The 12,354-nt window shown below is 55.8% G+C and overlaps 1 protein-coding gene and 1 long non-coding RNA gene across 2 annotated transcripts in view; both read left to right on the forward strand.

The window, feature by feature from the left end:
* The window catches only part of CSMD2 (CUB and Sushi multiple domains 2), a 368,722-nt gene that overhangs the window by 108,089 nt on the left and 248,279 nt on the right, over positions 1–12,354 (forward strand). The gene's annotated exons all lie outside the window — the stretch shown is intronic.
* Positions 118–10,219, forward strand: LOC138121974 (uncharacterized). The gene is made up of 3 exons (XR_011156310.1): positions 118–333; positions 8,793–8,997; positions 9,543–10,219. It is a non-coding gene; the product is annotated as an uncharacterized lncRNA (long non-coding RNA).

Genomic DNA, 12,354 nt, shown 5'->3' on the forward strand with positions numbered 1-12,354 from the left:
GATTCCAGTCAAACCTGACTCCAATCAAACCTCCCAGTGCTCCCAGGAGCAGGTGGGTGGATGTCTTTAAACACCACAGCAGTGGTTCCAGTTTCTCTCCTGTGAGGGATGGGAGCAGCTCAGTGCCTCCCCTGTGATCCCAGCTGGGAGGAGTTTCTCATTCCCAGACATTTCCAAGATGCTGGAGCTGTCTGGGACAAAGCTTCAGTGGACAAAAGGCTTTGGAGCTGTTGCAGTGGAGGCCCCAGGAGCTTTGCAGTGGGGAGTTCATTAGGGAGAGGCTCCTTGTGTAACTCCCTCCCTCCTTTGTGGCGTGCCTGGAACTTTCATCAGGTAAATCACGTCCTGGAAGTGTTCCACGATGGCAGGAGCTGGGAGGGAGAGGTCTCCCTGATCCTGGATGTGTGGCTGCTGAGCCCGGCCCTTGCTTTGTGCTCTGTGAGGATGGGAAGGTTTAATCTGCCTCCCAAGCAGCCTTTTCTCTGCTCCTGCTCTGATCTTTCCTCGCCTCAGCCCCGCTGGCTGTGCTGCTTTGGAATGGATTTAATAGCTCAGTTGTTTGGACATGATTAAAAATGGAATGAATGGAGAGAAGCAGTGAGAAGATGAGCAGCTCATGAAAGGGTTTGGGCTAAAAATACCTGGTTTGGCTCGGTATCACCAAACCATGGAATGTCCTGAGCTGGAAGGGATGAAGGATGATCCAGTGCAGCCCCTGGCCCTGCACAGACACCCCCAAATCCCACCCTGGCCATCCCTGGCAGTGCTGTCCCAACACTCCTGGAGCTCTGGCAGCCTTGGGAAGCTTCCCATTCCCTGGGGAGCCTGGGCAGTGCCCAGCACCCTCTGGGGGAAGAACCTTTCCCTAAATCCAACCCGACCCCCTTGTCCCAGCTCCAGCTGTTTGCTGGCTCCTGTCCCTGTCCCAGGGAGCAGAGATTGGAGCTGCCTCTCAGGCTCTTCTTTGCCTTCCTCTCATTTCCCCTCTGATGCAGAGCTCCACAGAACAGAGATTTTATTTTACTCTTTGCACATTGAATCCCACCTCACAGAGGGGTTGTGGAAATCCTCACCTCTGATGGGGCTGAACTTCCTCCCAAGCTCTGCCTTGGGGGATCTGGAGGGGTCAGAGGGGTTTGATCACGGTTTGGTGGGGCTTTAACAGTGAGTGTTCAAGGCATGAGCAGATGGGCTGAAGTTGGGGATTGTGCTGCTCTGCGGTGGGTGGGTGAAGGGGGACCTGTGGAATAAACAGGTTTTGTTCCTTCTCCTTCCTCTCAGCAGCGGGAACATCTGCACAGAGGGTGCAGGGCTGTGGCTGCTCCTCCTGCTCTCCCAAAATTGAAGTAGGGTTTGAATCTGCCCCTTAGAGAGGGCACATTTGTGTTGCTTACCAACAGAGTAATTAAAGTACCAGCTAAAATCGGGAGTGGATTTGGAAAAATGGAATAGAAGTGGGAATGGGGATTATTTTGAGCTGTTTCTGTTGGATTCTTAGTGAAATTCACTTTTTTTTTTCTCCGTGTTGGAACTGAACGTGGTAATTTTGTGTTATATTTACACCCCTTTGAGATGGTTTTGCCCAGAGTTCTTTGATCCAAGTCAAACCTTCAGCTTTCAGCTCCGGGAGGGGAAATTTAAGCAGTGGTTTTGTCCCAGAGTGGAACAAGATTCAGGCCACTTGTGAGACCTTGAGGTATCTGGGGTTTTTGGGTTCAGTCCAGCCCTTTCTCTTCCCACTTGCTCTGTGTCCTTCAAAGCGGATCCGTGTCCTGTTTCCATGACAATGTTTGTACAGTAGATGCCTTGGAGTATGGATATATAGATTTTTCCATTTGTAACGTCTCCCTGCTTAAATTCCTGGACTATTTAAGGTCTCCTTGAGCTGTTTGGAACATCTATTCCAGATTAGTGTTCCGGGATAGACACCCAGCTTTGGAGCGAAGCTTCCCAGTGCCGTGTCCAGGGAGAGAGGAGGGAATGAGGTGGTTTTTCCCGTTTTGCTGCTGAGTAAAAGGGGAGGATGGGAGCACTCTGTGTGTGGTTGGTGTCTCTCCAGGTTTCCCTGATTCTGTTTCCCTCAAGAAGAGGGGTTTTGGGAGAGCACTGCCAGCTCTCAGGTCTTCCATCCTGGAAAGGTTCCTGGCAGCCTCTCTGGCTGCGCAGGTGGGGGTTGGACATCTCCCCCTCCCTCCCAAACCCTTCTGGCAGAGCAGAGGGCTCAGAAGGGGCTGCTGGTGATGGGAAGTGGCAGGCAGGAGGCAAATGTCCCTGCAGGGGGATTGGGAATCGTCCAGAGCACCTCGGCCACGGCCTGAGGGAGGTGGGAGTGGCACCGGGAGGTGACACCTGTGTGCTCTGAGCCCCGTGCTCGGCAGTGGCAGCACTGCCACCTCTGTCCCGGGTTTGGGATGTGCCCCCTCTGTCCCGGGGTTTGGGATGGGCCACCTCTGTCCCGGGGTTTGGGATGTGCCCCCTCTGCCTGGGGTCTGGGATGTGCCCCCTCTGTCCCGGGTTTGGGATGTGCCACCTCTGCCCGGGGTTTGGGATGTGCCACCTCTGCCCGGGGTTTGGGATGTGCCACCTCTGCCCGGGGTTTGGGATGGGCCACCTCTGTCCCGGGGTTTGGGATGGGCCACCTCTGTCCCGGGGTTTGGGATGTGCCCCCTCTGTCCCGGGGTTTGGGATGTGCCCCCTCTGTCCCGGGGTTTGGGATGTGCCCCCTCTGCCTGGGGTCTGGGATGTGCCCCCTCTGTCCCGGGGTTTGGGATGTGCCACCTCTGTCCCGGGTTTGGGATGTGCCACCTCTGTCCCGGGTTTGGGATGTGCCACTTCTGTCCCGGGGTTTGGGATGTGCCCCCTCTGCCCGGGGTTTGGGATGTGCCCCCTCTGCCCCGGGTTTGGGATGTGCCCCCTCTGTCCCGGGGTTTGGGATGTGCCCCCTCTGCCCGGGGTTTGGGATGTGCCCCCTCTGCCCGGGGTTTGGGATGTGCCCCCTCTGTCCGGGGTTTGGGATGTGCCACCTCTGTCCGGGGTTTGGGATGTGCCCCCTCTGTCCCGGGGTTTGGGATGTGCCCCCTCTGCCCGGGGTCTGGGATGTGCCCCCTCTGTCCCGGGTTTGGGATGTGCCCCCTCTGCCCGGGGTTTGGGATGTGCCCCCTCTGCCCGGGGTTTGGGATGTGCCACCTGTGCCCGGGGTTTGGGATGTGCCACCTGTGCCCGGGGTTTGGGATGTGCCCCCTCTGTCCCGGGTTTGGGATGTGTCACCTCTGCCCCGGGTTTGGGATGTGCCCCCTCTGTCCCGGGGTTTGGGATGTGCCCCCTCTGCCCAGGGTTTGGGATGTGCCCCCTCTGCCCGGGGTCTGGGATGTGCCCCCTCTGTCCCGGGTCTGGGATGTGCCCCCTCTGCCCGGGGTCTGGGATGTGCCCCCTCTGCCCGGGGTCTGGGATGTGCCACCTCTGTCCCGGGTTTGGGATGTGTCACCTCTGCCCCGGGGTTTGGGATGTGCCCCCTCTGTCCCGGGTTTGGGATGTGCCACCTCTGTCCCGGGGTTTGGGATGTGCCCCCTCTGCCCGGGGTTTGGGATGTGCCCCCTCTGTCCCGGGGTTTGGGATGTGCCCCGTCTGTCCCGGGGTTTGGGATGTGCCCCCTCTGCCCCGGGGTTTGGGATGTGCCACCTGTGCCCGGGGTTTGGGATGTGCCCCCTCTGCCCAGGGTTAGGGATGTGCCCCCTCTGCCCGGGGTTTGGGATGTGCCCCCTCTACCCGGGGTTTGGGATGTGCCCCCTCTGCCCTGGGTTTGGGATGTGTCACCTCTGTCCGGGGTTTGGGATGTGTCACCTCTGTCCCGGGTCTGGGATGTGCCCCCTCTGTCCCGGGTTTGGGATGTGCCCCCTCTGCCTGGGGTCTGGGATGTGCCACCTCTGTCCCGGGTTTGGGATGTGCCCCCTCTGCCCGGGGTCTGGGATGTGCCACCTCTGTCTCGGGTTTGGGATGTGTCACCTCTGCCCCGGGGTTTGGGATGTGCCCCCTCTGTCCCGGGTTTGGGATGTGCCACCTGTGCCCGGGGTTTGGGATGTGCCCCCTCTGCCCGGGGTTTGGGATGTGCCCCCTCTGTCCCGGGGTTTGGGATGTGCCCCCTCTGTCCCGGGGTTTGGGATGTGTCACCTCTGCCCCGGGGTTTGGGATGTGCCCCCTCTGCCCGGGGTTTGGGATGTGCCCCCTCTGCCCGGGGTTTGGGATGTGCCCCCTCTGTCCCGGGTTTGGGATGTGCCCCCTCTGCCCGGGGTTTGGGATGTGCCCCCTCTGTCCCGGGTTTGGGATGTGCCCCCTCTGTCCCGGGTTTGGGATGTGCCCCCTCTGCCCGGGGTTTGGGATGTGCCCCCTCTGTCCCGGGTTTGGGATGTGCCCCCTCTGCCCGGGGTTTGGGATGTGCCCCCTCTGTCCCGGGTTTGGGATGTGCCCCCTCTGCCCCGGGGTTTGGGATGTGTCACCTCTGCCCCGGGGTTTGGGATGTGCCCCCTCTGTCCCGGGGTTTGGGATGTGCCCCCTCTGCCCCGGGTTTGGGATGTGCCCCCTCTGTGCCTGGGGTTTGGGATGTGCCCCCTCTGTGCCTGGGGTTCGGGATGTGCCACCTCTGTCCTGGGTTTGGGATGTGCCCCCTCTGTGCCTGGGGTTTGGGATGTGATCCCTCTGTCCCGGGTTTGGGATGTGCCCCCTCTGTCCCGGGTTTGGGATGTGCCACCTCTGTCCCGGGTTTGGGATGTGCCACCTCTGCCCCGGGGTTTGGGATGTGCCACCTCTGTCCCAGGTTTGGGATGTGCCACCACTGCCCGGGGTTTGGGATGTGCCACCACTGCCCGGGGTTTGGGATGTGCCACCTCTGTGCCTGGGGTTTGGGATGTGATCCCTCTGTCCCGGGGTTTGGGATGTGCCCCCTCTGTCCCGGGGTTTGGGATGTGCCCCCTCTGCCCGGGGTTTGGGATGTGCCCCCTCTGTGCCTGGGGTTTGGGATGTGCCCCCTCTGTCCCGGGGTTTGGGATGTGCCACCTCTGTCCCGGGTTTGGGATGTGCCCCCTCTGCCCGGGGTTTGGGATGTGCCCCCTCTGCCCGGGGTTTGGGATGTGCCCCCTCTGTGCCTGGGGTTTGGGATGTGATCCCTCTGTCCCGGGTTTGGGATGTGCCCCCTCTGTCCCGGGTTTGGGATGTGCCACCTCTGTCCCGGGTTTGGGATGTGCCACCTCTGCCCGGGGTTTGGGATGTGATCCCTCTGTCCCGGGGTTTGGGATGTGCCACCTCTGCCCGGGGTTTGGGATGTGCCACCTCTGCCCGGGGTTTGGGATGTGCCACCTGTGCCCGGGGTTTGGGATGCTCCTTCAGGTGAGGAGTGTGCCCTCAGAGCAGAGCTCGCAGCCTCGTGTGGCTGTTCCTGCACTGCCTCTGGAGCTGGGAGCAGGGGATGTTCTCCTGTTCCAGGGACAGAGGGGCACAGGAGCCGTCCCTCAGAGCAGGATTCCCACTGCATCAGAGCATCTCTGCCTGATGGATCTTCAAAATCCCATTGGTTCTGTGGGATCTCTGGGAAGCTGCTTCCCTTCTGCTGCAGATATGACCACTCTGAACACTTAAATGCCAGGATTTTTGGCTTTTCCTTGTTTGATTAGTCCTGTGGCCGTTTTCCTCTCTCCCCTTCCCTGCCTGCCTCAGTCTTAGCTTCTATAATTACCCTTTTACTCTCCATTAAATAGGTTGGGTTTGTCCAGGAGAAGACAGGGCAGGTCTGAGCCCCAGCATCCACCATCCATCCACCTTTGAGCCACAGAAATCAGAGTAAGGTTCCTGAAATCAGGATAAATTCTCATCCCTGAATAGATTCAGGCACTGGGGAGATCCCATGTGGGGCTAAAAGAGGTGAGCCCTTCTCAAATGCTGCCTGTGCGAGCAGGGCTGAGCCCTGGGCGTGTTTTTATGACATAATTGGATCACTTGAGCTGTGTTTGCAGTGAAGGGGATGAAATTACCATCTGGAGGTTTGGGGTTTGTTGGTTTTTTGTTTTTTTTTGGATCAGTTATGACCACAAATTAATAATGAGGCTGTAGAGCTGGAAGCAGGTGATGACCAAAATTGCTGTGGCAGCTCTGTGGGCTGTTTGTGGCACCATCCTTGGGATGGTTTTGGTTCCTGGCTGTTGATGTGAGGCTGTGCCAGCTCAGCCTCCTTTGGCTTTTGCTATAAGCTGGTGTCATGTTTTGATATCAGTGGTGGAATATTTCATTTTTCCCCTCTTCCCAAGGGCAATTCCCACAAGCTCTGTGCTCTCACTCACTGGTTCATGTCCTGCTCTGGGAGGTTGATGTCCTGGGAAGTTTTGTCTACAAAATACTGGCAGTTTTGGGTAGCCAGGCTTCCCAGAGAAGGAACAGAGCAAGAGAAACTGCGGAAGAAGTTGATAAATGAGAAGGGATAAATTCTGAAGGCAGTTGGAAAACAAACAAGTTTATCCCTGTTTATTTGTGGGTGTGAGCCAGGCCTTATGGAGTCTGAGAGGAACTGAAGCAAGTGGAAGCTGTGAATTCCAGGGGTTGGTGGCCCCGGCTCTGAGGAAGTGGATTATTCATGGTTTCACCTTGGTGGAGCTGAGCTGACTCAGTCTCTCCCCTTGGGAAGAGGGGAGAGCAGGAATGTGCTGTGAGATCCCCACCTGCCCTTCCAGAGGCTCCTGGGAGCCGGGAGTGAGGGCTGGGAGAGGGAGAACTGAGCTCTGTGTGATGCTGGTGCCTGTGGGGACACCCAGGTGACACCTGGGGCACCACTGTGTCCCCAGCCCTGCCCTTGCACCCCTGCCTATTCCAGAGGAGGGGGCTGGAAGGAGCAGCAATGCTGAGTTGTGGTGGCTGCCCTTCCTCTGCTGTGCAATATTTATTAAAACAGATGTAGCTGGCTGCAACTCCCGTTCCTGGGTGAGGAGCCAACCGCCAGAGGAGATCAATGAGCAGACGAACAATGTGGCCTCTAAAGTTGGAAGTGGCTTTTTTTCCCCCAGAACAAAGCCTGTTCCGCACCCAGGGCCGCTCTCCAGCGAGGAGCAGAGCAGACCAACACTGGCACCCAGTGTCTGCACGGGATCAGTTCAGATTTGGGATCTCGGACCTCTTTTGACGCTGAGCCTGGGCTTTCAGGCGTGATGTGCAGGATGGAGCGAGCTCCTGATGTGCCCTGGCAGCTCGGCTCCCCGGGGCTGCGGCCGCGATTCTGCTCTGCTTTGGTGCCCGCTCTGCTCTCGTGGTGCTGATAACCCGGCTCTGCTGCTGCCCTGAGCTGCCGGGAGATGCGGCTTTCCCATGGAATGCTGAAACCTGGCCTCAGGGAGGGAGAGAGGGAATGTGAAACCAGCCTCCTCCCCGGGGAAAGCTTTCCGAGTCACTCTGCAGCTGCTAAACGCCGGTTCAGTGGAGCCTTTAAACACGCACTTAAAGCCGTTCCTGCTCAGCAAAACACTTCACCAGCCCCTTTAAATGAAGCCGTGTTCAAGTGTTGAGGCACTGGGAAGCAGCGGGGCTGGAGCGTGTTCAGGGAGATAAACACATCCCTGACGAGGATCCTGCTGCATCCCAGGCTGGGGCGGTGGCTGAGGAGCTCGGGCTCTGGAGCATGAGCATCGCCAGGGGGGGAGGTTGTTCCGGAGGGGCAGCAAAGGATTCCTGTAGCCAAATTCCCGTATTTCCCACAAGGGCACAGAGTGGGTGCTCAGACACGGGGGAAAGTTCTCAGGCTGCCAGAGAGGAGGGTTGGATTAGAGATGAGGAGAAATTGCTCCTTGTGAGGGCTGGGATGGAATTCCCAGAGAAGCTGTGGCCGCCCCTGGACGCTGGAAGTGTCCAAGGCCGGGCTGGAGCAACCTGGAATAGTGGAAAGTGTCCCTACCCGTGGCAGGGGTGGAATGAGATGAATTTTAAGTTCCCTCCCAACCCAAACCATTCCATGATCCTGTGATTTGTATCTGCATCCCAGCCAGGCTTTCTCTGCTGTGCTCAGCAAGTGCTGGCATTTATTGGAAAGCCCCAGCTGCTGAGGATGCTGCCACATCCCGCACACACGTGGGATCATCTGTTCCCGAATTCCCCCTGATCTCACGGCTCTCACATCTTGTGCTATGCCTGCAGCGTGATGATTTAATCAAATCCAAGCTCATCCTCTCCCAGCCTCTGGGATATCCTTGGAAGTCGCTCTGAAGTTGCCGTAGCACATTCCAGAAAGGGAAATTGAAAATTGGAACTGAGTTTCCAAAAGAAAAATCCCCAGAACTGCTCCCACAAACAAGATGGATGAGGAACCATTTAGGTTGCTATTATCCAAAAGTAACTTTCTGGCTGGTTTTTAGTGAACAGAGAAATATTGGAGGGGGGAAAAAATAGTTTCCATTTAGCTTTATCTCTGGCTGTACTGGAAACAAATCATGGCACAAAAAAAGAGGGATAAAATGAAATGGAAACGATCCCATTTATTTCCTTTGCTGTAGCACACTCTGGACAGTTCTTGTGAAGATTAAAACTCGTCTGAACTAAAGCAGATTGCACTAACACACTGCTGAAAGATCTCAGACAGTCCTGGAGGATCCCTGGGGTGCTTGGCCCAGAAGTTATGGATGCAGAGTGAGAGGAAATGGGCCTGGGTGGATCTTTCCTTCCCTCTCCGTGTTCTCCTCTTCAATTCACTTAATTTTTGAATTGTGATGGAAATCTTAGGGATATTCTCCTTAAAAAAAAATCCATTTTTTCCCTTAAATTTCTAGGATCCAGTGCAGGCTGGCTCATTAAGAGACTATCCCCCTGCCCTGGCTCTCCTGTTGATTCCTGTGGATATCTTGACTTCTGACCCTGCCAAAGAGCCAGGAGAGGCAGGAAAATGCAAAGAAGGGTTAAAGAAATTTTTCCAAAATGCGAGTGGGGATTAATTTGGAGCCGTGGGTGCAGCACTGGCTGAGCCAAGCGCTCGAGGTCAGTGAGTTTTTTACTTTGCCTGCTCCATGTGGTGTCGTTCTGTGGGATTTATAAATTTATAAATTATTGCCTGCTCTGGCAGGGCCTGCCTCGCCCTCCTTTCCCTTTTATTGGGGTTGAAAATGAGCTGGGAATGCAGAGATGCAACGTGCAGCCTCGTGTCATAAAAGTTAGGCTCCTTGATAAGATTTCAAGGTTAGAACAATGATAGCGTGGAAATCTCTGTCGTAAACCAGCCTGGGTAATTCAAGCCATAAAAATGCTGCTTTTAGCTATGTAAATAGGGTGATAGAGTGGAGCTGCACACCCTGAACCCCGGCTCGCCTCATATTCCAACAATATCAACAGAGAAGATGGAGCTGGAGGTTAATTGGAATAGGAAACAGGGAAGGTTTCTCCTCGAGGGGGGGTGAGGATGGATTTGGGTTTTGTTTGGAAGTCCCTGGGATAGGTCAAGGAGTTGAAATCTTTGGATGTGGTGAGCAAGGAGAAGAGCAGCTCTTTATTTTTAATTTTCTTCCCTTTTCTTTCCCTGCTGACAGTGAGAGCTCTGGGGGCTCGGGAGAGGCTGATGAAATTAGGCCGAATGCGTTGTGATGGTGGGACTGTGGCCAAGGATGCGTTGAGTCACATCTAATGACTTAAAAACTCCTAATTAATTTCGAATGAACTGGAACAAGGAGGCACAGCTTGACGAGCACCAGGTTGTGAAAGCTCCTGATGTTGAAAACTCGCACTGGAGCGATCCTGGGGCGAAGAAAGTTGGGAGCAGCCTGGTTCAAAGGAGTGGAAAGAAATGGATGTGGGAACTAGAGGTGGAGGGGATGAAGCTTGTGGTGCAGATCTGCAGTTCTGGGAGCTCTGTGGCAGCTCACAGTTCAACAGAGCAGGGAGAAAGGGAGGGGAAAAATGAAAATCGGTGGGATGGGGCTGCTGGTGCAGGGCAGCACTTCTGGGAGCTCTGCAGCAGCTCCTGGGAATGGGTGGTGGAGATGCCTCAAATCTCTGGTTTCCATTTCCAGTTTGTTCAGTTCATTTTCAGGGGACACCCTGTGAAATCTGGGAGTCAGGTCTGCTCTGCTCCTCACAGATCTGGCTGCAGGAGAGAAAGGGATAAAAGCGTGGATGAAGGAGGATCCTGGATGGTGCTTCCAGGGGGAGATCTCAGGATCACAGAGGGGTTTGGGTTGGAAGGGACCTTAAACTCATCTCATTCCACCCCCAGTGGGCAGGCACACCTCCCACTGGAATGGAGGGTGAGACACAAATCCCAGGAACACCTGAGGTTCCAGAGGATGAGACTGAAGGGGCCCAAACTGAAAGGGAAGAGAGAAGTTAAAAAGCAGAGATGTGGAGCAGGAGGAAGTTCACTGGAGCAGAGGTCACTCTTGTGCCCTCCAGGTTCCTTTTTGCTGGAGGAGTGACCTTGAGGGATGACCGAAAGCTGCAGGAAGTGGGAGAGCTCCAGGTCCTGGTGGGTTTATCCCTGACTGTTTTCCATGCCCTGGCACGTGAGGGTTTCTTGCTGAGAAGGTGCCATTGTGCATCAGGCCATTGCCTCACATCACCTCTGCAACAGCCTGGTGATGCCCTGAGGGGCCTCCCAGAAACAGGAGTAAGGGAATCAAGGCAGGGATTTGTTTGAAAGGCCTTCAAAGGTACCCCTGGGAGCCAGAGGCCGCTGCCGACATGGGCCCCAAGGTGGACGGCAGGGCACGAGTTCTTCACACTGTTATAGGTTTGGTTCATTTGCATAGCAGGGTGACTTCTCCAATTAAAGCTTCAGTTAATGAGGTCATTCCCCTCAGTTTGCCCCCCTTTAGAGGCTCTTTGGTTGACACATTTTGGGCCTAGGATGGTCTGGGTGTCCCTGGAGAGCAGGCCCGGAGAGGCTTTGTTACGAACAGGCCACAAGAAACTTCAGAGTTACTCACTGGGCAGTGCAGGATTTGGAAAACAGAAAAGTTAAAACCTAAGGCATCAGTGGTTCCCCTTGCCAGAGGTTCTGCTCTGCTTCTGAGCTGGCCTTTAACACCCCCAGGGTGGCTCCTCTGCTGGGTCACCTTGGCAGGGAGGTGTCCTGGGCACAGCCAGCCCTGGGACAATGACATTGGAGGTGCCACTGCAGCGGGATAATCCCATTTCCTTTCCTCCCTCGTACAATCAGATAAGGCTTTGGCAGCTGTTCAGACCCAGACAGATGAAATAAACTGCTCTGAATTCATCGTGGGAAGAAACAGACTCAGCTCCAAAATGAGTAGCAGGACCTTCCCTTCATCTGCACAGGTCTGCTCCGTGGCTGTGCTCATTTCCATACAATCACTGGGAAATACTCTCCTGATTGCCAGGAACAAAGCTTTGATAGGGAAGGGGAGAAGAATCCCTGCTCCTAATCTCCAGTGGAACTGGTAAATGGGGGAAGACAAAGCTCTAATAACATTATTCTGGGCGACATCTGAGGTAAATAATCCGGGTCTATTAATCCCTGCAGCAGTCAGGGCTCTGGCTGGTGGAAGCAGCCAAGGATGAGCAATAATATAATGTAATATTATCTGTGCTCAGGGGTGTTGGAACAGAATCCCAAATCCATGGAAGCAGTGGCTGCAGCAACTCAGGGAGTCACTCAGCAGGGATCCAAAGGCCTGGGGACAGTCAGGGGTTCAAGGATGTCTCCAGAACCTTGGATCCCTCACAATCTGCTGTGGGATTATCAGGGAGGACAGAGCTGGGGAAGGTCCTGAGGGAGCTGGGGGGCTCAGCCTGGAGGGAAAGAGGGGCTCAGGGGGGACCTTGGGCCTCTCCACACTCCCTGTGAGGAGGTGCCAGTCACTTCTCCAGGGGCTAAGGAAAGGAAATGGCCTCAAGGGCAGGTTCGGGTTTGATATTAGGAAAGATTTCCTCACTGGAAGGGTTGTTCAGCCCTGGAAGAGGCTTGGGAGTGGAAGCACTGGAAAAAGTGTGGATGTGGCATTGAGGACTGGGTTCAGTGGTGACCATGGTGGGGGTGGGCTGGGGGGTGGAACTGGGGACCTTGGAGACCTTTTCCAGCCCAAACAAGGCTGGGATTCTGTGCAGCTCCGATGCAGTGTCCTTGCACTCTGCTCCTCCCCGTTCCAGGGGAAGGGAGATTTCAGCAAGTCATGGCTGGGGCTGACCACGTGGATCCCAGAAGGGTTTGGGTGGGAAGGGACCTTAAAACTGATCCCCTCCCACCCCTGCCATGGCAGGGACGCCTTCCCCTATCCCAGGGTGCTCCCAGTCCCGTCCAACCTGGCCTTGGACACTTCAGGGATGGGAAATCAGAGATTCCCTGGGTTCTGCACCTCGAGTGAATCCTCCCCTGGGCAGCTCAGC

The sequence above is a fragment of the Aphelocoma coerulescens genome, chromosome 23 (assembly GCF_041296385.1).
Source record: "Aphelocoma coerulescens isolate FSJ_1873_10779 chromosome 23, UR_Acoe_1.0, whole genome shotgun sequence".
NCBI classification, from domain to species: Eukaryota; Metazoa; Chordata; class Aves; order Passeriformes; family Corvidae; genus Aphelocoma; species Aphelocoma coerulescens.